The sequence below is a fragment of the Panthera leo genome, chromosome D3 (genome assembly GCF_018350215.1).
Source record: "Panthera leo isolate Ple1 chromosome D3, P.leo_Ple1_pat1.1, whole genome shotgun sequence".
Lineage (NCBI taxonomy): Eukaryota > Metazoa > Chordata > Mammalia > Carnivora > Felidae > Panthera > Panthera leo.
In genome coordinates this window covers 77570560-77594781 of record NC_056690.1, presented here as the reverse complement: position 1 = coordinate 77594781, position 24222 = coordinate 77570560, and the positions used below count along the sequence as shown (strand labels likewise).

At 49.8% G+C, this 24222-nt stretch overlaps 1 protein-coding gene across 2 annotated transcripts in view; it reads right to left on the bottom strand.

Moving 5' to 3' along the window:
* Positions 1 to 23860, bottom strand: part of SEC11C (SEC11 homolog C, signal peptidase complex subunit) — a 40327-nt gene extending 16467 nt beyond the window's left edge. The window contains exons 1-2 of one of the 2 annotated variants that reach the window (XM_042910641.1): positions 23806 to 23860; positions 8837 to 8958 (exon numbers count right to left, since the gene is read on the bottom strand). The gene's annotated coding sequence lies outside the window, so the exon portion shown is untranslated. Of the gene's footprint in view, positions 1 to 8836; positions 8959 to 10280; positions 10377 to 23805 lie in introns of those variants that run through there. The other variant, XM_042910642.1, reaches the window with a different exon arrangement.
* Between the last annotated feature and the right edge of the window lie 362 nt (positions 23861 to 24222).

The following is a 24222-nucleotide window of genomic DNA, read 5'->3' as shown; positions in this document are numbered from 1 at the left end:
TTCTCTATCTCTGGCAGTTCTGTGATATCAAGTACAGAGTCTGAGCTCCCAGTAGCTTATTTCTTCCAAAGACCGAGGAAAAGGAGCAGAATTGAATTACCGTAAGCCCTGCTGCCAGTATCTGGGGAGATCTAGTTTCGTGCCAGAAATCAAGCATTCTTCTGCCTAGGTGTTGATTCTGGAGTTGCCTTGGATTTGCTGCATATCTTAAACCAAAATGTAATATTGCTTTCTTTTCCTTCTTCCATGGAGAAATAGGCATACTAATTTTCTGAATGAAATCACCTAAACACAGGCCGATCCCATACACCCTCCCTTCTATCATGTGGCATAATCAGAAAGAAACCTTTAAGAGATCGCCTATACGACAATCGGTTCACTCTCTTACCTACTGATTTGTCTGTTCCATTGAGCACTAGGAACCCAGAGGTGAGGAAGACACAGTTCTTAAATCCAGCCAAAGATGTATATGTACAGACATGATTATCATACGGAGTAAGAGGTGAACGACATAGGACGTAATCAAAGGTATGCACTCTAGTTTAGAACCCTCTTAGCACATCTGGGTAGCCCTTGTGAGTGGGGGGAGGGGGGCAAAGAATTGCTACAGAGTCAATACCAGCTAACATTTTTTTTCCATATTTACTGTGTATCAGGTAAACACTTCTTTATACTTATTAGCAATTACCAAAACCGTGTTTTAGAGAAAATGGAAAACAGTCTCGGATATGATAAGCAGCTTTCCCAACAACATAGAGCTAAGAGAAGACAGAGCCAGGATTGGAATCCAGGTCTGCCCCGTCCAAACTCATTCCCTTGCTTCCTACACCACGGAGTCTCTGTTGCTTTCTGCCTTTTCAAGCCCCTGGGACTGATGAGCAGACACAGTTCCAGGTGGGAGTTTCGACTTTCAATTCCCAAGTCCAAGCTACCGCCTACAGACCGAAGGCATTGGAAACCGTCCTGAGCGCGGCAGAATCTCAGGGATCTTCATGTCCTTGGGCTGGAGGGAGAGAGGTAGGACTCGTTCTTAAGTGAAGACCAAGCAGGAAGACATCCGATGGATGACTTGGAATCTGGTCAGCCCTCGCGGGAACACTGGAGCTTGGCCGGCTGGGCAGGAATGAGTCGCTTCGTGTCACATCTGAATCAGCAGCACCTGGTTAACGGGGCCAGACACCACATTCTGAGTCGCCCTGTGCCCTTGCCACCTTTTGCATCCGTGGAAGGATACGCCTGGGAAGAGCCGCGCCCTCCCTCAGGGATGTCACCATCAGAGCGTGGAAACTTGGCTGCCTCTTCTCCTCAATCTATCTGCCACCTGCTGCCTAAGCGCTCTTGTCAGAATAAGCCACTTCTCCAGCTGCCACCTCTTCTGTCCCACCCAGCTCCTCTGATTACCTCCCTGTGCGTCACAGTTGCTACGGCCATCCATGAAGGGACTTTATGCTAAGTGTCAGGATGGGAAGGCAGAGAGGCAGACCACGTTCACTAATCAAAGGTGCTCATTGCGTTGTATGTCCCACACCACTTGGCTGTCACGTGACTGTCAAAAGCTTTTGAAACTTGGCTTCTTGGGGCGCCTGGGTGGCTCAGTCGGTTAAGCGTCCGACTCTTGACTTCGGCTCAGGTCATGACCTGGCGTTGGTGAGTTTGAGCCCCGTGTTGGGCTCTGCACTGACAGCATGGAATCTGCTTGGTGTTCTATCTCCCTCTCTCTCTGCCCCTCTCCTGCCTGCTCTCCCTCTCTCTCTCTCTTTCAAAATAAACAAAAATAAACTTAAAAAAAAACTTAGCTTCTCAGTTTATCTCTATTTGAAAAAGAGAAAAAGCTAGGCAGACATTTTCTTACATTTGCTCTGTCCACGAGGCTCGGTACTTTGTGCGAGAGTTTGACAGACACAGGACAATGCCCTGTGGTGCTGGGCACCCCGGAACAAGATCCAGGAGATCTGTGCTGTCCTCCTTGCTGTGCCCCTGTAGGGCAGTATCACCTCGAACCACCCATCTTTCTCCTTGGGCCTCCGTTTCCTCATCTGTAGAAACAAAGTTGTGGCCTCTAAGGTTCCGTGGCAAGTAAAATTTCACAGCCATGGCCTCCAGGGGGCAAAATGTAACTACCTTTTCCTATAGCCTGGAAAAGTTCTATTAAAGCCCCCTTCTGCCTCGTTTGCAGTAACTTAATATAATCACTTTCAGTTTTAAAACTGGGTCAATTTGAGAGTATTTAAATACTCGCTCCTACCCCCTCCTTTTCCTCCCCAGATGGCAACCGAGTTAAGGGAGGCATATCCTGACTTGCAGGGCCTGTAGTTTGCATCTGTTTCTCCTTGATCTGTTTCCCTCCTGTTCCAGAATCCTTGAAAATGTAGTTTGTCTTACCTGGTCCTTGGATGTGAGCTCTTCCCCTATGGAGTCACCTGCTTCTGTCCTTGCTGCCCCCATTGACGTGCCTGTCCTGGCCTCAGCCTTCATATGCGCATGCTTCGCCTCAAGCCCCAGACTTACGGGATCTACCTGGTCTGCTTTTTGGGTCCTTTCTCGACTGTCTTCCCAAGTCTTTCTGATCCCAAAGTGGGTTTCGGTACATCACTCAGCGTCATTTGGCTTTAAAGCCCTGCGTCCCCTTCTCTCTGCTCTCTTACATCACTGGAGCTCAGGGGACACTGGCAAAGTGCTCAGAGGCCCAGATGATGCACTTCCAGTCTGGAATGACCAATCTTTGAACAAAGCATGTATGGGCCGCCCGGGTGGCTCAGTCAGTTAAGCATCTGACTTCGGCTCAGGTCATGATCTCACAGTTCATGGGTTCGACCCCATATCGGTGTCGGGGCTGACAGCTCAGAGCCTGGAGCCTGCTTCAGGTTCTGTCTGTCTCTCTCTCTCTCTCTCTCTCTGTCCCTCCTCTGCTCGTGCTCTCTCTCAAAATAAATAAACATTAAAAAAAAAAAAAAAGAACAACAACAACAAAGCATGTATCTTTAGACCTTGCTCGATCTTCAGGACTCAGCTGGAAGGGGGTGGAAGCAGACAGCCTGGTAATCTGTACCAGTTCTCCTCTAACTTTCCTCTCCATGCCCGACCTTAGAGGTTTCAAAGGGATTCAAAGAAAAATTGCTTATGCTAGAGAGCAGCCCCCTTCATATCCTTTTGCTTTTACATCTGAGTGGTGCCTTTGATCTTAGAAATCAAGAATTCATCACCTTAACCTGAGATTCTGAAATGATCCCTTCTGCCCCAAAGGGGGTAACTCCCCTTTGGCTGTCTGTGTTGGGGCAAAGACAGAATCTTGGGGTACAAAGGAAGGGATTACGAAGTAGGACATGGAGGGGCACGCGGGTAGCTCAGTCGGTTAAGCGTCCGACTCTTGATTTCGGCTCGGGCCGTGGTCTCACGGTTCATGAGCTCAAGCCCCACGTCGGGCTCTGCACTGAGAGCACGGGGCCTGCTTGGGATTCTCTCCCTCCCTCTCTTTCCGCCCCTCCCCTGCTCACACGTGCCCTCTCCCTGCCTCTCCCTCAGAAATAAACATTTAAAAACAAGAAGTGGGACGTGGAAACGTGGAGCAAAACTATTAATAATATACATGACAATTCTGTGAAGGCATGGCCCGCCTCCGCTAAATGTGAATTCTAAGCTTAAAACTAACAGTCCGCTACTTTCGCAGAAACTCATTAAAATGAATTACATTTATTGAATCTTTACTGCTTACCTTGTCCCAGGACCCAGGTGCTTAGCAGTGCATAGTACTGACGGGGTTCCCGCTTGCATGAAGACGTAAACATAAACAATTAGGATAATTTTAGACATTTATAATGTTATGAGTGACTAGGGGAGGTCAGCCATGCCACCTAAATCGCGGGAAGATTCAGAATCTGGTTTTCTGTCAACCCTCTGGGGCAGGACAGCTGGAGAACGTGCAGTTCCTGGGACAGTACAGGGCAGCGTGGACGTAGATCAGTGTCCAAACGCGCAGCTTGGGGGTCAGCCTCTAAGAACAGGGTGTCAAGAGAGGCGGGAGGGCCAGGAGCCGCCCCCATGTTCCAACAGGATCCTGATCTCAGCCACGGGTCCTGGCACAGATTCCCGGTCACCATGGGCCGACCTCAGTGCCTGTCCCATTGTGGCCTCGGTGGTCCTGCCCAGGAATGGGCACCATACGCAACTGGCACAGAAAAGTCTTTCCCGCCGTGTCTGGGTCTCCGTGCGGTCGCGTTTCCTCAGGAACCACACAAGAAGAGACGACGTGTTTACAGAGAGAAGGAGAGGAGGACCCAGTGGGATGTTCCGGGCAAAACAGAGACGAGAGAAGGGGAGCCCCGACCACGTCTGAGTTCCATGTCCCGGAGGTCCCAGGCACGACCTGGGTTGCACGATGGCCCCGGTATTTTTATAATAAAGTCCCCTTTTGGTTTAACTTGGGGAAAACTAGGTTTCTGTCACGGGTTCCAATAGCCTTAACCAATACAGAACATTCTTACAACCGTGCAGGTGGACTCATGTGAAGAGGGAGAATGGGAAGGAGGCGGGCTGGCTTCCATAATAGAAGGAAACGAGGGGCTGTAAACATTCTTCCCTTCTGCCCTCCCTGACCCCTTCTCCCCACAGAGGCTCTCTGGAGCCAGAAGCGAGAAGCATCGTAGGCTGGGCCTCAGGATAGGCTCAAGGGCCAATCCACTCAGAAGCTGCTACACGGGTCACAGAACAGATGCTACGAGGCATGTCGCTTAACGTGGTTGGCGATTTTGTGTTTGCCCAAACAGGTTTTTGCCAGAAGTGCCAGCACATCAGGGTCGTGCGTTTGTTACAGTCGCACGCGGGCCCAGGGAGGCCCCGAGAGGGTCACAGGCCACCCGGCCGATTGTCCCCCCGATGCCCCACAGCGGGAGGAGCCCACGAGGCTGAGGCTTCCTGGGAGCCCGTGCGCCCCTCCCCGGCCCACCCCGAGCTAGGTCGGCCACAGCGATGGCTTGTCACGGATGACGGCCCAGCAGACTCAACGGGGCCCCAATCTAACAGCCAGCAGCTGGGGGACGACACGAAGGAAAGACACAGACACAAAGGAAAGGAATCACTTAATTCCGGTGGGGAAATCATGGAGCACTCTAACTGGTTTGACATATAGGCCGTCCCCTGAGGCCATGGCTAACGGCAACTGTGACTGCAGCCCCTTCTAGATCCCTGTGATGGGGAGGTTACGGTGGGCGAGGGGCTGTTCTCTAAACACATATATTGTCCCCATGAGACGGAGCAGGTCCCGGGCAGAACCAGCAGACACACAATGACTCTGTAGGAGCCTCTGCCTCTTACCGAGGGGCAGGCAGGGGCTGGGAGAGTAGGTGACCCGTCTGTGCTTATCGAACCAGTAATGAGCAGATTCCACATTAGGAACGCTTTCCAGCGTTCATCTGGGAACGCTGCTTCCTAGTTCGTTTCCAGTCCCCAAATGAAGGCAACCTTCTGACCAGTTCGACGACTTTGGGGGCAGAATCTTTGAAAGCAGGACCCTCTCGGAAATCTGACATTCCCCCCCCCCCCCACCCAAGAAGCGATTACTCCCCCCAACAGCGCTTCCCACAGGGCAGTTGCTCAGACACATGGAATTTCACAACCTGCCTCTGTTCGATTTCTCCTTCTTCTTAATCTCTTTCTCTCCTCGCTAGAGTTTGCGAGGCCATGCGTGAGACAAGCGCAAGGCTCTGAGCTTCCTGGAAGCGCAATCAGGCCTGCAAGCCCGATCCCACAGCTCCTGGGGAGCTCAGTCCCATGGCTCCTAGGGCTCCCAGTCCCATGGCTTCTAGGGTGCTCAGTCCCACGGCTCCTGGGGAGCTCAGTCCCATGGCTCCTGGGGCGCTCAGTTCCACGGCTCCTGGGGCTCCCAGTCCCATGGCTCCTGGGGTGCTCAGTCTGCCAGGCACAGTCAGCCCCCACATCCTAAGGAGCAAGCAGAACCCTGAGGGAGTGAGCACCATGCACCAAACACCCCCTGTGCTGGGAAAACACCCAGGGCCGGTGCTTCCAGCCAGGGGACGACAGGGACCGCCCTGCCCACTGCTCAGGAGGCTGCAGTTTTATTCCTGTTGCTGTTCAGCATGAGCCCCTCTTTACCCTTAGATAGCTCTGGTCCCATTGCAGTCCCGAGCTTCACTACAGGGACTCCCTTGGGCATGGGTGTGGCCTTGCCCTCCTGCGGGGCTATCTTCCTTCCTTTGCTTCTTCCCTCATTCACCGCCTCCGTGTTGCCCTCTGGCCACCCATACCCTCCCTCGGTACCAGGCCCGGGCTCAGAATGTACCCACCCTTCTCTTTCCTACCCCAGCCTTTCTCCCATCCTCCAGGCCCCCCCCAGGATGAAGCAGAAGTACAGAGGATGGGGAACCCAGAGAGCAAAGAGGCCTTTTCCTGGCCCAGAAAAGTCAGCATAATATAATGAGCATCTAACTGCTAACAAATCAGTGGGAAGCACTTCTATTTTGATCACTATGGCCGCCTAGATACTCAGACAGATCCCTTTCAATACAGCACAGCAAATTTGTTTTTTAAAAATTTTTTATGTTTATTCATTTTTGAGAGACAGAGAGAGACAGAGTGCGGGCCAGGGAGAGGCAGAGAGAGAGGGAGACACAGAATCCGAAGCGGGCTCCAAGCTCTGAGCTGTCAGCACAGAGCCCAACACGGGGCTTGAACCCACGAACGAACAGTGGGATCATGACCTAAGTGGAAGTCGGAGGCTCAACCGACTGAGCCACCCAGGCGCCCCTGAATTTGTTTTTTAATTTAATGAACAGTTGAGCTGTCAGGAAAATAGAGAAATTCCTCAGAGAGTAGAAAGGACAAACAAGCTTGGACTCAGAGGGCAAGCAGTTCTACTGCGGGTATTTTTTTGGTCGCCGGTGGCCTAGAGCTTGGACTTATTAGGCCACATGCACAGGGGATAGGAATATCCAAGTTAACTTTTCAAAATGTTTTTTAAAACACACATTCAAGGGGCGCCTGGGTGGCTCAGTCAGTTAAGTTTCCGGCTCAGGTCGCGACCTCATGGTTCCTGAGTTCGAGCCCCACATTGGGCTCTCTGCTGTCGGTGTGGAGCCTGCTTCAGGTCCCCTGTCTCCCTCTCTCCCTGCCCCTCTCTTGCTCGCTTTCTCTATCAAAAATAAATAAACAAATAAACAAACATTTTAAAAAACACACACATTCAGGGGTGCCTGGGTGGCTCAGTTGGTTAAGTGTCCGACTTTGGCTCAGGTCATGCTTTGGATTCTGTGTCTCCCTCTCTCTCTGCCCGTCCCCTGCTTGCACTCTGTCTCTCTCTCTCTCTCTCTCTCTCTCAAAAATAAATAAACATTAAAAACACACACATTTAAATACATAGGGAGCATATGTCAAAATTTCACTTCAGTCATTAATGAGAGAATCAGTAGAATGATAAAGCCAGTGTAAGGGGAGATACAAGAAATTCATGTGAGTGGAATAGACAGGTGATAGATATATAGAGGGATAGATAATAGACAGAGATAGATAAAATACTGGATTGTGATTTCTGAATTATACTTTTTTAATGGCTTAATATCCTACAGGGCAAAAAAATAAAAAATAAAACAGTCATAACTTGTAGAATTATCTTTTACCAGATAAAAATCTTCCACATCTCAGCAGGTATTTTTTATAAACATCTAAGTTTACAGAGTTGTAAGGTTTCTGGGTCCTAATCAATAGAAAATAGCGAAAGGAACAAAGCTATAATTCCCTATCCAGAGAGTCAGATGACCTTGAAGAAGCTTGTCAGACAATGCCCTAAAGTGTCAGTGACACGAGGCACTTTCACCCGTGGGTTTGTCATATCAGATGAAACGAGATGGGTTCTCTGATAGAACACTCCAGGCTTGACCCAGGTTGCACGGTCAATTTGTCCAATTACATTCTGGTTTAAAAGAAAAAAGGAGGACATAGTTTTGTTCCACCCGTGTAGGTAAGTACATTGCCATGAAATGTAAAAAGACTCCATAAATGTAAAAAAATAGTTGACTAAAAGGCATTTTTTAAAAGTGGCATTCACAGGGGCACCTGGGTGGCTCCGTCGGTTAAGCATCTGACTTCAGCTCAGGTCATGATCTCACGGCTCCTGAGTTCAAGCCCCACGTCGGGGTCTGTGCTGACGGCTCAGAGCCTGGAGCATGCTTCGGATTCTGTGTCTCCCCCTCTCTCTGTCCCTCCCTCACTCGCAATCTGTCTCTCTCTCTCTCTCAAATATACATAAACATTTAAAAAAATTAAAAAAAACAAAACCTTAAAAGAAAAAGTAAGTTGCAGTATAATTATGTTTCTATAACTTTCAAAACCAGGCAAATTGACGTAATGTTTGGCTCGGGGATATATACATTTGTGGGAAAACTCTAAAGTGAAGAGAGTAAGCAGCGAACAGTTGGGAGAATGGTAACCTCTGAACAAAACGTGGGGCTCCTGTGAGACTCAAGGGGCGTGGTAACATTTTACTTCTTAAAATGGTCGGTGGACACATAGGTGTTGATTTTATTTTCTTGAAACTCGAAAGGCACATTATGCGCTCTTTTGCAGGCACGACGTATCTCACGCACACAGACTTTAAGGTCAGTCGGTATGCAAATAAGGAAAGAAAGGCGGAGGGAGGTAGCAGGAGAGTTTCTTGGAAGCCCTTTAAATGATGCCGGGGGGAAAACACTGCCTGAACACCTGCCATATGCCCGGAATGATGCCGCAGAACAGATTTCCCGGCTCGTCTTCCCCCCCGCCCTCTGGTGGACACAAGAAAAGCCACTCATGTCCCGAGTCCCTGCTTCCTCCTGCTGTCTGTACTTACTACTCAGGCTGGAGACTTTTGCTACACTGGCTTGCTCTGTCCTTTGACTGTTTCTGCTTTGACTCTTTTCTCTCCCCAACGGTTTCCGTGGGTTGGGTCTGTGTCTTATGTTTCTTCAGGAACTAGAATGCATAAATAGACATGTCAATATTAATTAACTGGGTGAATATTTTCCTTATTTTTTTCCCCGGAATCTATATAGGAATGTGATTTTGGAAAGAGTGCGTTCAGGCATATAGTTTATGGATTATTGATCATTAGTGTCATTAATGATGGTAGAAGTGTCGGGGCACCTGGGTGGCTCAGGTCGGTTAAGCGTCCAACTTGGGCTCAGGTCATGATCTCACAGTTTGTGAGTTCGAGCCCCGCATTGGGCTCTGTGGAGCCTGGAGACTGCTTTGGCTTCTGTGTCTCCCAATCTCTCTGCCCCTCTCCAGCTCTCTCTCTCTCAAATAAATAAATATTAAACAATTTTTTTAAAGAATGATGTGGGAGAATGTTGTTATTATTTTGGTTTGGGTTTGGTTTAGTTTTTACCAAGTGGCTAGTATAAAAAATTTGTGTATTTATTTTGAGAGAGACAGAGACAGCATGAGTGGGGGAGACGCAGGGAAAGAGGGAGAGAAAGAGATCCCAAGCAGGCTCCGTGCTGCCAGCTGCGGAGCCCAATGTGGGGCTCAAATTCAGGAACTGTCAGATCATGACCTGAGATCAAACCAAGAGTCGGTCGCTTGACCGACTGAACCACCCAGGTGCCCAAATGGGCTCTATATGAAAATAACCATGTATATCTTAAATTGTGCATGATGCCATTGACAAGGAATGGGGCAGAAGTCATTAGAAAATACTTTACTTCGGGGCGCCTGGGTGGTTCAGTTGGTTAAGCGCCCAACTTCGGCTCACGTCGTGATCTCACAGTTTGGGGGTTCGAGCCCCGCGTCGGGCTCTGTGCTGACAGCTCGGAGCCTGGAGCCTGCTTGGGATTCTGTGTCTCCCTCTCTCTCTGCCCTATCCCCACTCGTGCTCTGTCTCTCTGTCTCTTTCTCTCTCTCTCAAAACTAAATAAACATAAAAAAAATGATCTACACTTGGAACAAGGGTCTAAATCCACACATGCTCTCAGTATTTGAAGAGCAGATCATCTTTGGTGCCTTTAATCGGCGGAACTGTATTTGAATTTGTGAAACAGCGTATTTCCCATCACGTCAGTCGCCTTGCTGGCTAGGCGTCTTTACACTAGTATAGCCTTCCAACTAAGTATCTGGCAAAAAAGCAGATAAAGCATTTAGGTGCGTTTGTCTCCACGAAGCTGCTGAAGGGCTATTAGCAGAAGTGTTTTCCTGAATTGAAGCGAGGACCTGAAATTACCAAGGACCAACCTTTGCAAACTGCAAATAAAGGCCAGCTGGTGAAGAGCAGGGACGAAACCGTGGTTTGTAATTACCTGTTTGTCCAGAAATTGTGTGGAAGCGTCTGGGGAGCCCTTCATTTAGAGGGCCCTCCCCACGTGCCCGCTGCCCTTCTCGGCATCCATCGTCGAACTTGGCAACAACCGTTCATCTTCTCGCTGCCTGTGCCAGGAAAACAGAAGGCATGGGAAACAAAGTCTTGGGGGCTCAATTCAGCCAACACTGCCTCTCCTCTTCCCTAGTGGTTCTTCTAAAACACTCGGAAGTATATTTTTAATGTGTTGTTTAGGTCTCCGTCTTTCGAGCTGGCTGATGGCACGCCTTGTCCTCACAGTCCGAAGCAGGGACATTGGAGCCCAGCCTGGATTTGCTGCCTGGTTCCACCCCGTGCCAGGTGTATTCATTGGCGAGAGCCACCGTCCCAAAGGGTGACGATGGGGGGCTTAAGCAACAGAAATTTAGTCTCTCAGAAGAAGACAGTTCTGGAGGCTGCAAGTCCAAGATCAAGGTGTTTCTAGCTGAAAGTTGTGAAGGAGGATCTGTTCCATGCCAATCTCCTCCCTTCTGGAGGTTTGCTGGCAATCTTGGGGTTTCTTCTGTCCCATCACCCCAATCTCTGCCTTCGTCTTCACAATGCATTCTCCCGTGGGCGTGGCCGTACCCCAATATCCCACTTTATAAGGACACCAGTCCCGTTGATTAGAATTCCACCCTATTCCAGGATGGCCTCCTCTTAACTAATTACCTTCACAATGACTCTACTTCCACATAGGGCCACATTCTGAAGTCTTGGGCTTCAGGCCCCATCACATGAATTTTAGGGAGATGTAGTTCATCTCGCAACACAAGGTGAGTAACCCGGACAAGTTTCTCAACCTCGTGCACCCTCGGTTTCTTGTCTCTAAAATTAGGAGACTCTGCCCATCTTGTGGGGAGCCGCGAGGAGTGAACTCGATAGTTTGGCACAGTACCTGGTTCCCAAAAGACAACTTAAGATCTCTTCAAATGATGGCACGTCTCCAAGCTGCTTACACCATAGCAGCTAGATCAGTTTGGCCCTTGGTTATTTTATTTACCAAAAAGAATTACTGTATTCACTGGGTTCCACTTCTGTCTAGAGAAAAAGTCGTGCTACTTTTGTCAAAACAAAACCCAAGCAAACTGATGGAAGCAAAGAGACACATTGTGCGGTGAAGAGTCCTACGCTAGGACCAGAAGAAGAGGGTCCAACCCTACCCTAGTCAGGTGCCAACCCGCACGCAGGGTGACCCCCGAGCTTCAGCACCCTCGTGCATGAAATGGGATGGCCACCACGCCTCCCTACTTTATGGAAGAATGAGCAGGATCACTTATGTAAAAGCCATCCATGAAACGTATGCTGTGCAAAAGAATATACTGTGCTGTCTAGCCATGCTCCGTGATCAGAAATATGAGAGGAATTAATTCCACATCCACATCAGTTGTCCCCTATTTGTCAACTCTGCGTTTTATTGATCCCACTCACCAGCACCTCCCTCGCTCGACGCTGATTTACAGGGGGAAGGGGGGACTCGTAACGCCTGTTTCGTTCATTATACCTCACACCGCCACAAAATCAATATAAGCGGTTCAGGAAAGATCAAAATTCTCCAGACTCTGGCCCACGCCCGTAAACTATGCAAAGTTCCGGAGACTGCCACTCGATCCAGTCGTAAGTAGCAGGAGAAGTGAGAACAGGAAGCCGAGTAGAAGAAAGGGAATAACCTCAAGAGAAGGTCAGCATCCCAAACACAAGGCTTTGGGACTCTGTTCCTCAGCACTGCGTTCTGGGGCTTGGTGGACTGTGGGATTTGTGACCCCCGATGATTCCATTTTTCCTGCCCAAAGCATCCATGTAACCCCAAAGACTCTCCAGGGAGAAGAACCCCGCCCTCCCCACCCCCCGCCCCCTTCTAACACAATTTAACTAAAATATTCCTTGGAGAAGGCCAAGCCAGTTGTGTAAATCAGATGCCTTTTCAACTACGACCAAGGTGAGCAGCCTTGGGAAGAAGGAACCAAGGCAGATCCGGTCTGTCTTCAGCAACCCATTGAATGGTCTTGAATTAGAGGCACATGCTGATCAGAAGCCAGGCTTCAAATACGACCTGAGACCTTCAGAAACCACTGAACGTCAGCAGATGTCTCTCTACCTATTTCCTTCAGATTAAACACGTGTGGTTTCTTGCATACACCCACGCCAGCCCCAGCTCCCTCTTATCTTGGGTTTTTCTCAGATTTGAGATTTTCCCATTTCGGTTGAAAGAGAACCTAGAGAAGAACATGGATATTGGGGAGGGAGTCAGGACCATCAGGGATTGAAAAACAGTAGGAATCCGGGATGAGCAGGAGGCCAGCCAGACTTCCCTGAGGTCCAGGAGAAGCAGGTCGGGAAGTGGGGAGAGGTCTGGCCACAGCCCAAATGCAATATTGCACGCGCCGTTTTGAAGACAAACGACCCCGGAAGTGACAAACAAGAAGGCCTTGACCCTAAGGAAAACATTTAGCTCATTAGAGGAACTTCTAGAACTCTTTCTTGGGGAAGGGTCAAGATAACGGAGATAAGAGGTGGGTACATGCACCTGCCTGGACTTGAAGACCGGTAGGGACACCAGACTCTCCCTTGGTCCCTTAGCACTCAGGCAGGCCACGTGGGTGGAGATGGAAACAGCCTCACGCACAAGACAGCCACAGCCTTATTCTGAGTGGGGGCTGTTGGCCACTCACCAGGTCCCAGCCAATTTCAGATCATCTCTTTGGGCCCCAGTGGCTCCATTGATTGGATTTTGAGGGAGGGGCGTTGCCAGCAAATGTCAGCAATGTTCCATCCCACAGGCCTGTTCTGCTGTAGCCGCGTTACGTTTTGGGGGACCATTCAAACAAGAGAGGGTGCCAGAAATCCTGTGTCAGAAACACAGGAGAAGCTGTGCCCCCAGACAAGGATGACTCCCTTCTGCTCTCCTCCCTGCTGTGCTCTGCTCCAGCCCTCAGTAGATCTGAGTCAGAAGTGCTGGGGGGGGGGGGGGTCCCTTACCTGCGGGGACAAGAGCAAAGCACCTCTGGGGGCGCCTGGGTGACTCAGTCAGTTAAGCGTCCAACTTTGGCTCAGGTCATGATCTCGCGGCTTGTCGGTTCGAGCCCCGTGTCAGGCTCTGTGCTGACGGCTCAGAGCCTGGAGCCCGCTTGGGATTCTGTGTCTCCCACCCCCCCCCCCCCCCCCGTCTCTCTGCCCCTCCCCCACTGGCGCTCTGTCCCTCTCCCTCTCAAAGATAAATAAACATTAAAAAAATAAATAAATAAATAAAGGGATTGTCACCTCTTCCGGTACATGGTAGGTCCTCAATCCACGTTAACTCCTCAATAGGCTCACTCCCACAACCTGATGAAAATACCACCCTCCTCCTCTCCCCTCTGGGAAACACCCCCCACCCCACTTGGCTTAACTAAACCCACTCGCCCTGTTTGCAACAGCAAGTGAAAGTTCTCCTTTTGCAACGGTGAACCAGAGCAGGCCGCCCTAGAAATTGATTAGATATTGGCCCCACTCTAGTGGGGGAATGAAAGGAAATCGTGTTCCCATCTTCCCACGCCTGAGGGCCAGGCGCAGGTCCCCGCCGGTCTACAGGTTGGAGACTTAGGTGGCCTGTTCCTCCAGTGGATGCAGCGAGAGCATTTGTACGCTTTCACAAGACACGGCAGAGAAGTAATGTGAGAAAGCTAGACAGCCAGGGAAGCCCTGGGAGATCATAGCATTCTTTCCGAGTCGGCTTGTGTCTGGGTCGGGAGGAGTCCAGTCACTGCGAGGAGACAAATCCCTGTTGCTGAATCCACAAGCAGTCAGCTCATCTCTGTCCACACGGCCAGCTGCCAGGCCGCCTCTGCCTGGATTTGATAGGGCAAACGTGTCTGTCTCTACTTGTTGAGTCAGGAATACGAAATACGTATATTGGCACATTTAATAAACAAATAGGCACCAGTTCTTGGTAAGCGATATTAAGGGACGTTTTTGAGATACCAACTTTTTCTTATACGCATGCCATTACTGAGGGATTTTTTTTTCCTTTTTTATGTGAACCCCTAGGCATTTTTTTTTTCAAATACCAAAGGAAAAAATGTTCCTATATGTTTTTAGAGTTACCACTTGTAACATAAAAATCAACAATTGCAATGTGGATATATTAAGACACAAAGTGATAAAGTTACTCTGGAAGCCAATTTAAACAGACATTTAAATTTTGTAGAGGGAAAAGTGGATATGTACATAGAAACAAAATTCCTGGAAGTTTCCACCCCAAAATGTTAACAGTCATCTTTTTACAGCTTGGGGAAGTAGGATTGTGAGTGATTTTATTGCTTCGTTTCATTTCCTTTCCTGTAGCCTCACTAGTCTAAGTTTTCTTTTCTTTTTTTAAGTAGGCTCCATGCCCGACATGGGGCTCAAACTCACAGCCCTGAGATTAAGAGTTGTGCGCTCTACCGACTAAGCCAGGCAGACGCCCCTCTCCAAGTTTTCTGAATTGAGAACACGTATGGCTTCTTTTTAAGGATGTTATGAGAGCAGTTTTAGACTCACGGCAACTCGTTGAGCACATGTTCAACCTCCCCCATTGTGAACATCCCACCAGAGTAGAACATTTGTTAGTTGATGAACCCACAGCAACACATCACTACTACCCAAAGTCCATAGTTTGCATTAGGGTTCACTCTTGGGGTTGTGCATTCTATGGGTTTAACAAACATGTAATGACATTTATCTACCATTGTGGTCTCATACAGAGTAGTTTTACTGCTCAAAAAATCCTCTGTGCTCTGCCTACTCATTCCTCCCTCTCCACTAACCCCTGGCAAACTGCTGATCTTTTTTACTGTTACTCCACAGTTTTGCCTTTTCTAGAATGTCATACAGTTGGACTCGTACAGTATGTAGGCTTTTCAAATTGGCTCCTGTCACTTAGTAACGTGCATTTAAGATGTCTTTTCATAGCTTGAGAGCTCATTTCTTTCTAGCACTGAATAATATTCCGTTGTCTGGATGTACCACAGTTTATTTATCCATTCATCCACTGAAGGACATCTTGCATGCTTCCAACTTTTGGCAATTATGAATAAAGCTGCTATAAACATCCATGCGCAGGTTTTGTGTGGGCCTAAGTTTTCAGCTCCTTTGGGTAAATACCAAGGAACACAATTGCTGGATCTTATGGTAAGAGTATGTTTAGTTTTGCAAGAAACTGCCAACGCATTGTAGTTGTACCGTTACACCATTTTGCATTCCCACCAACAATGAATGACAGTTCCTGTTGCTCCAAATTCTCTCCAGTATTTGGTGTCGCCGGTGTTCCAGATTTTGGCCATTCTGGTAGGTATATAGTGGTGTCTCACGGTCGTTTCAATGTGCATTTCCCTGACGACGAATGCAGTGAAGCATCTTTTCAGATCCTTATTTGCTCTCTGGATATCTTCCTGGGTGAAGCGTCTCTGTGAAGGTCTCGGGCCTATTTTTTAACCATGTGGTTTGTTTTCTTCTTACTGAGTTTTAAGACTTCTTTGTATATTTTAAATAAGAGTCCTTTCTCAGATGTGTCTTTTGCAACTTTTTTTCTCCCAGTCCATGGCTTGTCTCCTCGTTCTCTTGACAGCATCTTTCGAAGAGCAGATACTTCTCATTTTAAGGAAGTCGAGTTTATCAACTGTTTCTTTCACCGATGGTGGGTGCCTTTGGTGTTTTATCTAAAAAGTCATCACCAGGCTTAAGGTCATTCAGATTTTCTACTGCGTTATCTTCTAGGAGTTTTATAGTTTTGCGTTTTACATGTGGGTCTGTGACCCATTTTGAGTTAATTTTGGTGACGGATGTAAGGTTTGTATCTGGAGTCATTTTTTGCCTGTGAAAGTCCAGATGTTTCGGCACCATTTGCAGAAGAGATCATCTTTGCTCAATTGTATTGCCTCTGCTCCTTTGTCAAACAATAGTCAACTATATTTATGTGGATCTATCTCTGGGCTTTCCATTCTGTTCCGATGGTTGCCAATACCACGGTCTTGATTCCCGCAGATTTATAGTGAGCCTTGAACTCAGACAGTGTCAGTCCTCCAGCTTTGTTTTTCTTCTTCAGAAATGTGCTAGCTCTTCTGGGTCTTTTACCTCTCCATGTGAACTTTAGAACCAGTGTGTCAGTCACCTGTGGGAGAGGCTGGAAGTGGTAGTGATTCCTCAGCCCCCCAGGCCTCTGTGGGGTGATGGCCCCCAAACCACTGGCCTGGTGACTCCCCAGTCCAGGCAGAGGGGAAAGTCCAGGAAGGAGAGAGGTGACTTTGGCACAGGGTATGGACAGACCCAAAGCAAGTGGTCAGTAAATACGACCTATCATTAACAGACTTCTTGTAGCACGGTGAAGTCAATAAGTAAATAGTCAAAAGCGCGCGCACACACACACACACACACACACACACACACAGAAGTCAGTGGGTTGCTATCCACAAAATAACTTTAACTTACTGGGATTTAAGTTATTAAGTTATTGTTAAGTGTTGAAGCTATAGATCAAGTTGGGGAGAACTGACACCTTGAAAATATTGAGTCTTCCTCAATAGGACATGGGCTACCTCTCCATTTATTTACTTCTTTGATTTCTTTCATCAGAGTCTTGTAGTTTTCCCCATATACATCTTGCACACACTGTGTTAGATTTATAACCTAAGTATTTCATTTTTCTGGATGCTAATGCACGTAGTATCGTGTTTTTAACTTCAAATTTCACTTGTCATTACCACTATATTGGAAACTGACTTAATTTTGTGTATTAACCTTCCATCCTGCAACCCCATTAGAATTGCTTATTAATTCCAGTGTGCCTTTTATAATCAGAAAAAAATATATATGTTTTAAGTTTATTTATTTATTTAGAGAGGGGTGGGCCAGAGAGAGGCGAGAGAGAGAGAATCCCAAGCAGGCTCCGCACCGTCAGCATGAAGCCCAAAGCAGGGCCTGATCTCAGGAACCGGGAGATCATGACCTGAGCTGAAATCAAGAGTCAGATGCTTAACTGAGCCACCCAGGCGCCCCAGAAGAAACTTATTTTTAACAGTTATCTGCGATTGATCTTCTGAGAGGGAGGCAATGAGGCTCATAGTCTCTCACTCCCGTTAACTAAGGTAAGGAGGGAGCTCCAGTGTTGATGTGATTGCCAAGAAGCCCCAAGCAGAGTTGGTTATAGAACCCTGCAGGTGGACGGAAGGTGAACATGGAAAAGAAAGAGCGAGAAGCGGCAGGAAGACAAGACGAGGGGGAAACCCGTATTCACTGGGACTACGTAAGGCTGCTGTAGCGCAGAGACTCCGCCACAGAACGTGCTAAAGAACCGAAACTGGCTGCAGGAAGGCCCCCTTCTCTATCTCCCACGGCGCGGTCACCCCAAGGACGGTCAAGGACGGGTCTCCGCCAGGCGACTTCCAGGCCGCAGGAAGAAGGAGGCGCCCAGGAAGCAAGCACAGCGCATGTCACGCATGCCTCCTGCCCGCACGCACGCTTCCGCTCATCTTCTATTGGTGGGAGCTCGGTCACGTGGCTACACCTGCAAGGGAGGCTGGGAAACGGCGTCCAGACCCGCCCCCGCGTGCCTGGCTGCGAAGCGTCGGCCCTTGTGCGCGGAGGAGAAAGTGTGTGTCTCCCTCACAACAAGGGACAACCGCGTGAGGATGGAAGGCGGGGTGTCCCCCTAGCCTGGAGAAAATCTGCCACATCCTTCCTTCCCTTTATGTGGGGTTTAGCTTTTTCAGAAGGTTCTCACGGACGCCCCGTCGTGTCCTTCTCGCAGCAAAACTGCAAGGCGGGAAGAGCCGGCGTTAGTGAGGAGAAGCGCTGGGGGCCCAGCCTGATTGCAATCCCAGCTCTGTCGTCTACCGGCCGTGTGACCTTGGGGCACTCGCTCAACTCCTCGGAACCTCACTTCCCTGAGCTGTAACACAGGGATGTTGACTGTCGACTTCACAGGGTCGTTTACTACCTGGTTGTGTGGATGAAAGGGGACGGTCCTGTCGGGCGTGTGTGGTGAGCACTTCACAGATGGGGAAACTGAGGCTCAACTCGCGTGGCTTGCCTAAAGATTCAAAATCCGGGCCTCTAACTTCCAGTGCCACTGTACCTCAAGGCAGAGCTCTTGCGGGGCGCACAAGACGGGCAAGTCGCTTGCCCGATTGAATGAAAATCAAGAGTGTGAAAAGAGCACAAACTATGTGGATTAGAGCAGGAAATCGAAGGTGGCTGTGCAGAGAAAGGAGCAAGGAGAGAAGAGAGAAGGAACAGGGATGGGCGGAAGGGGCATAGGGCTGTCGGAGGCACTAAGGCCCTGAAGTTCTCGCTGTCCAGAAAGGGAAACTGAGGCCTGAGGCAGTCACATGCACCTCGGGCAGCCAGAGAGCTGCCGAAGCCCGGAAGGAATCACTTCCCTCTGGAGAACTTTCTCATTCTGGGGAGAAGTGCGAGGCAACCACCTGATCCGCTTCGGCGCCCCCCCATCCCCCACCCCCGGCTCATAATGCTATTTTCTGGAATGACTTCGGACTCTTCCCACTGGCTGCCCACGCTGTGATGGGACAAGCGAGACTAGTTGAGGGAGGACAGAGCACCACGCGCATCACAATATGCCCTTCTCTCTTTTGTTTTATTGTAATCCCTCCAGGAACAGGCCCCAGATGACCTTTCAATAATCCGAAATCCCAATAAAGAGAAAGACTCTCTGACAAGTGCACAGTGTTTGGGAAGGCTTTAGTGTTTTGTAGCCTTTAAAGATTTTCATCAGCCCTCCGAGTTCTCTGTGTGCTTTGGAGGCAGTGAGGGGAGCAGTATTAGCTGCGTAAAAGGTCACTGCCACAAAGGTTGTCTTTGGCCAAACAAATCGGACACGCCAGAGTGGGAGGCTCCGGACAGATAGGAAGCTGTTGACAGTATCGCGAAGCAGGTGCAAGTAGCATTTTCCACGTGCCCGTGCGGGCCGGGAGAAGCCCTTCCGTTCTGGGCTTGCTCCAAGACGCTTTTCTTCTGTTTTTCTTCTTTCTCTATATTCTCTCGTGTTTCCTCCACAACTTACGTCAGGCTTCACCTGGTTTGGCAGCCGTGAGCACTGCCACTGAGATACTGCTTTGCTGGTTCTCAGACTTGAGCAAGCATCAGAATTGTCTGGAGGCCCCGCGGAAGCACTACCTGCTGGGCCGCGTCCCCCTCTCCTGTGCAGCTGGTCTGGGACAGAGCCGGAACCCCTAGTTCAGCCTGGGGCTGAGCAGTTCTCCCAGCTGTCCTCTGACCCAGGGACACCAGCGCCCTCCACCAAGATTTCCATCACCAAGGAGCCAGCATTGTCCTTAGCTTGGGTGGGGGATGGGGAGGGGTGGAGGTGGAAAGGACACATCTGGGCATTTGTCTGATGCACCGGGTGTTAAAGATCCAGGAATTTGAGGTCAAGTGTGACAGGCTGTCCTCATCTTAACAACTGAAAACCAAATGAAGCATAATGTGCATTTCAACTTCCTCAGAAAAAAAAGGCAGTGGAAATCACTGAGAAGATTATAAGCTGTTTTCAGTTGAAAAGGACAAATTCGATTAGAAGTAAGAGATACATTTCCAAAAGGATTCGGTGGAAACCTTATTCCGGTCCTCATGATGTTCTGAATTCCCTAGCAGGCTGCCCATTTAAGAGGACACCATGAATACTCTGACTCTTCTAATTAGCCCAGCAACAAGGCGACAGTTTTCCTAGGAAGCTTCTGGTGAGTTTCAACATGGCAAAGGGACCCTGCACTGGTCTTTCGGGTGCTGCCCTCTCGTGGCCGCCTGAGCACATGCAGCTAAAGCTTTCTTCTGGATTCTGTACATCTCTTTCTTCAAATCAAAGGGAGCAAGAGACCAGAACTGACTTCTCCCCTAAAAGGGGGGAAGGGGGTGGAAGCCTGCCACAAAACAGATGTTTCCCCGGCTCTGAAACTGTTGCTATGGCTGTTGCTTCATAGTGTCTTGTGCAAAAAGAGGTAAGAGAAATCGTCCAAGCAGGTCATACTGATTTCCCTAGACTTTGTGAATCCAGATTCTGAATCTACTTAAAACAAAACGGAAGAGAAACCCCTTCCCTTTGCTCCTTTCGGACGCCCGAGCTGCTGTCCTTTGCCTCTCCTTCACCTTGCTTCCTTCCTGCTTCTCCCTGTATTTTCCAGCAAAGAACTCCTTATGCTGTCATTCTGGCTTATCTACGTGCCGCCCTCTTTCTGAGATTTTCCATATTATGTAAGGAGGTTTTCATTTTTCCTTTTGAGTCTCAGTCAAGGGTGTTCTGGCTGTCCGTCTCTGTCTTTTCTCTTCTCCTTTGCACCGTCCCCTAAGACTTGGTGTGCCTCCTCCCATGTCCAGCATTGCTGTCAGTTAGAAGTTCCTGCTCAGAAGCTGTGGGTATCAGGCTACATCACGGAGCTCCTCTCTCACGCAGGCTAGACAGCAGTCATTCAGTGCTCTAATTTGCATATTGATTTCGAGCACTGATTCTCAACGTGTAATTTGGGTACCCCCCCCCCCCACTTATACCCCAAGGACCTGAGAGCCTTCCAGGGGACCCAGAAGGTCAAAGCTATTATCATAATACCAAGACATTATTTCCAGTTTTTACCCTCATTCCCTCATGAGTATACACTGGAGATTTCCAGAATGTCCCTGACGTGCGATATCGCAACACGCTGTCAGCAGGGGCAGATCTAAGACGCCGATGTATCTTCTGTGAAGCTGGACGTGGCAGAGATTCCCCGACTGTAACGCAGTGACATTCCTCTTACTATTATTTTTGGTTTTGAAAATACAGGTATTTTCCATAAAAATATGTTATGCTAGGATGTAGTAGACTTGCTGTTCAGTTTAAATGCGTTTATAAATGTTTAAATTTTTTCTCCGGTTTTAGTTTCCAACGCAGTGAGCCTCGATGGCGGCAACACACGTAATAAAGGCTCGTGGCTCCCAGACAATTTTGAGGGTGCAAAGGGGTCCTGAGACCAAAAACAGGGATCGTGATAGTATCCGCTTCAAAGAGACTAGAAGCCTCTGGAAGCTTCTGGAAGCTGACGTGGAGAAGCCAGGGGACGGTGGGGGTGCGCCAGAAGCTCGGTTGCTATGATACAGTGTGTAAGGAGAGGCTGAGGGTGGCTGCTTGTTCCCAAGGGTGGAGGAGGAAGGTTAGGGTCAACACTGCTAGCCAGAAGCATATTCTTAGATCGCACCAAACTTTCCCTGAGCCCAGGAAAACCGAGGCTGCTTTGCATTACCTCTGTGCTGAGCCCAAAGAGGCCGAGGCCCCCACTGGAGACGAAGCCACATGAGCGGCGCCCTGGTGGGGCAGCAGGGCTCCCTGGCTGAGGGTCGCTGACAGGGATCCTTAGCAGCTGCCGGCGACATGGAGGGGTTGGGCCCGGGTTATCCCTCTCAACCTCTAACCTCTCTTCTGTAGAGCCCAGGAAGCCAGACATGACCTCTCTTAGGTTCCTTTGCAGCTGGCGTAGTACCGTTAGGGGCTGAATTATGTTCCCGAGAATTTGGACATTGCAGCCCTAACCCCCCTTGTGTGACTATATTGGGTGACAGGGCTTTAAAGAGGCAAGTAAGGGGCGCCTGGGTGGCGCAGTCGGTTGAGCGTCCGACTTCAGCCAGGTCACGATCTCGCGGCCCGTGAGTTCGAGCCCCGCGTCAGGCTCTGGGCTGATGGCTCGGAGCCTGGAGCCTGTTTCCGATTCTGTGTCTCCCTCTCTCTCTGCCCCTCCCCCGTTCATGCTCTGTCTCTCTCTGTCCCAAAAATAAATAAAAAACGTTGAAAAAAAAAATTAAAAAAAAAAAATAAATAAAGAGGCAAGTAAGCTTAAATGGGGTCATCAGGGCGGGGCCCTCATCCAAGAGAATTACTTAGTGGCCTTACAAGAAGAGGGAGAGAGGCCGGAGATGTGTGCTCAGGGAAAGGCCACGTGGGAGCACAGCAAGGGGGCCTTGGACAAGCCACACTTCCCCCGCCTTCTCCCCTCGGCCACGATGTCAGTCACGGGGGGATCCCTGGGATTAGCTGACTAAGAAGAAGTTGAGTCCGGTCTTCGGAAGGTTCCACACAACAGTCTGAAATAAGGCAGCAGGCTGATACAGTGTCCTAACCCCCACCGCGGGGCAGGCCCTGTAAGGACAGAGGAACCCTTGCACTGAGCAGGACTCTGGGTTTCCTGAAAGCAGACATGGTCAGACACGGCCCCTCACTAATTCCTGGGCAGCGACTAACCACTTGGCTGCATGGTTAGAAGCTTGGGAGGAGCGAGACCAGGGGAACTGTTGACGCGTCTGGGGCGGGGGCGGGGACAGGGAAGTTGTAGGCAAGATCCTCTCAGAGGGAGTCCCAGGCGCGACAATGATCGCACCCCCGCGCGCGACCGTCACCAAAGAGTGACGGTGGAAGCATCAAGCTTTTGGTCGTGCTCTTGCTCTGGTAGCGGGCACCATTGGTGGAGGGATCTGTCTGGAACCCTCCCCGGGAGCAGCAGCCCGGCCACCGACAAGGCGGAGCCTTAAACCACAGAAGGGCCACAAGAACTCGCGTCTGCTCCGCGTTCCTAGGAGAAGGGTTCACACCCCAGAATACAGTGGGCTGTGCCCCGACGGCATCCTGCTGACCGAGGAGGCGGGCAGCAGGAGACCAGAAGGCCGGAGATCACACACTCAGCAGCCACTCCCCACCCGGGAGACCCTCCGAGGGGACACGACTCCTACGCTCCCAGCTGGGACCCGGTTAGGGCCCATTGGCACGGCAGTAAGACCTGATGGAAAAGTCCTGCGGCACCCCTCCCCCTTCCATTGCGATTCGATCACGTATTAGGTTGTTCGGCAGATTCGGTCCAGTTTCCTACACTCTGGGGAAAGAGAAGCTCTCGCCGCAAATCCATTTCCCAAGTAGCCAAGGCGCCTTCCCGTTCCCTCCAGTCCCAGCCAGTTGCACGGCTTCCTGCAGCCACACGGGGCCGACTCTGCCGCCGCCATTCCCATCTGGTCCCTCTGTCCCCGCCTCCCCACCTGCTCCTCGATGAAACTCTGCCGCTATTTGCTTTTGCCTCGGTACGCCCGGCCTCTTTATCCTTTTCAGCGCAGCCGTTACAACCTGCTCAATTGCCTCGCCCCAAATAGTAACACACACACCAAATTCTGGAAACCGGGAATAGTGACTTCACCAACCAAACGTCTGTACCTCAGGCCCACGAGGGATGGAAAACAACCTTTTGGACTTTTAAATTGTAATTAGCATTCCTAATTAAGTTAAATGGTATTTCTCCAACATTCCCAAGAGCAGGCAATGAAGGATAGAATACCTGAACACTTCACCGGCTCCTGTCTCTTGTAAAATAGACCCTTATAAAATCCATCCTAGAGGTTTTAGGGAGTGAGATCATGGGTTATGCTCGCCTTTCCAATGCAGAGACAGTCGTGGGGCATCTATTCAGAATAAGAGACGCTCCCTCATAAGACTTGGTTCGATTACTCACGTGGGACACTGATTTGCTGTGCGACTTGAGGCACATTTGTCTGAGGTCATGGTCTGTAACTGAAGACGTTTCCCACGCAGGGGCTCCTCCCTGTCTCAGAAGGCTTTATGAGGTCATGGGCTTCATCTGATGCCAGAGGAAGAATTACCAGCTCTCTGTGCACACGTCCATCCCATTCCCAGCGCGGATCCGGAAATCATGGGCTGCCAACCTCTGGAAAGGACTCGGTGGTTTCTGGCCCAGACCTGTGCAGTCCCTGAGCATGTGCGTAGAACCTGGAGGGCGCCAGGGGGCCTTCTGGGGAGATGCAGGGAGACTGAGCAGAGCTGCACAGAAGGACATTTGAAGGAACCCCGGGTTGCCAGGTCTGTTTGTGAGCTCTCCCTTAAACGTCCGTGGTCCTCATGTTCCTTCAAG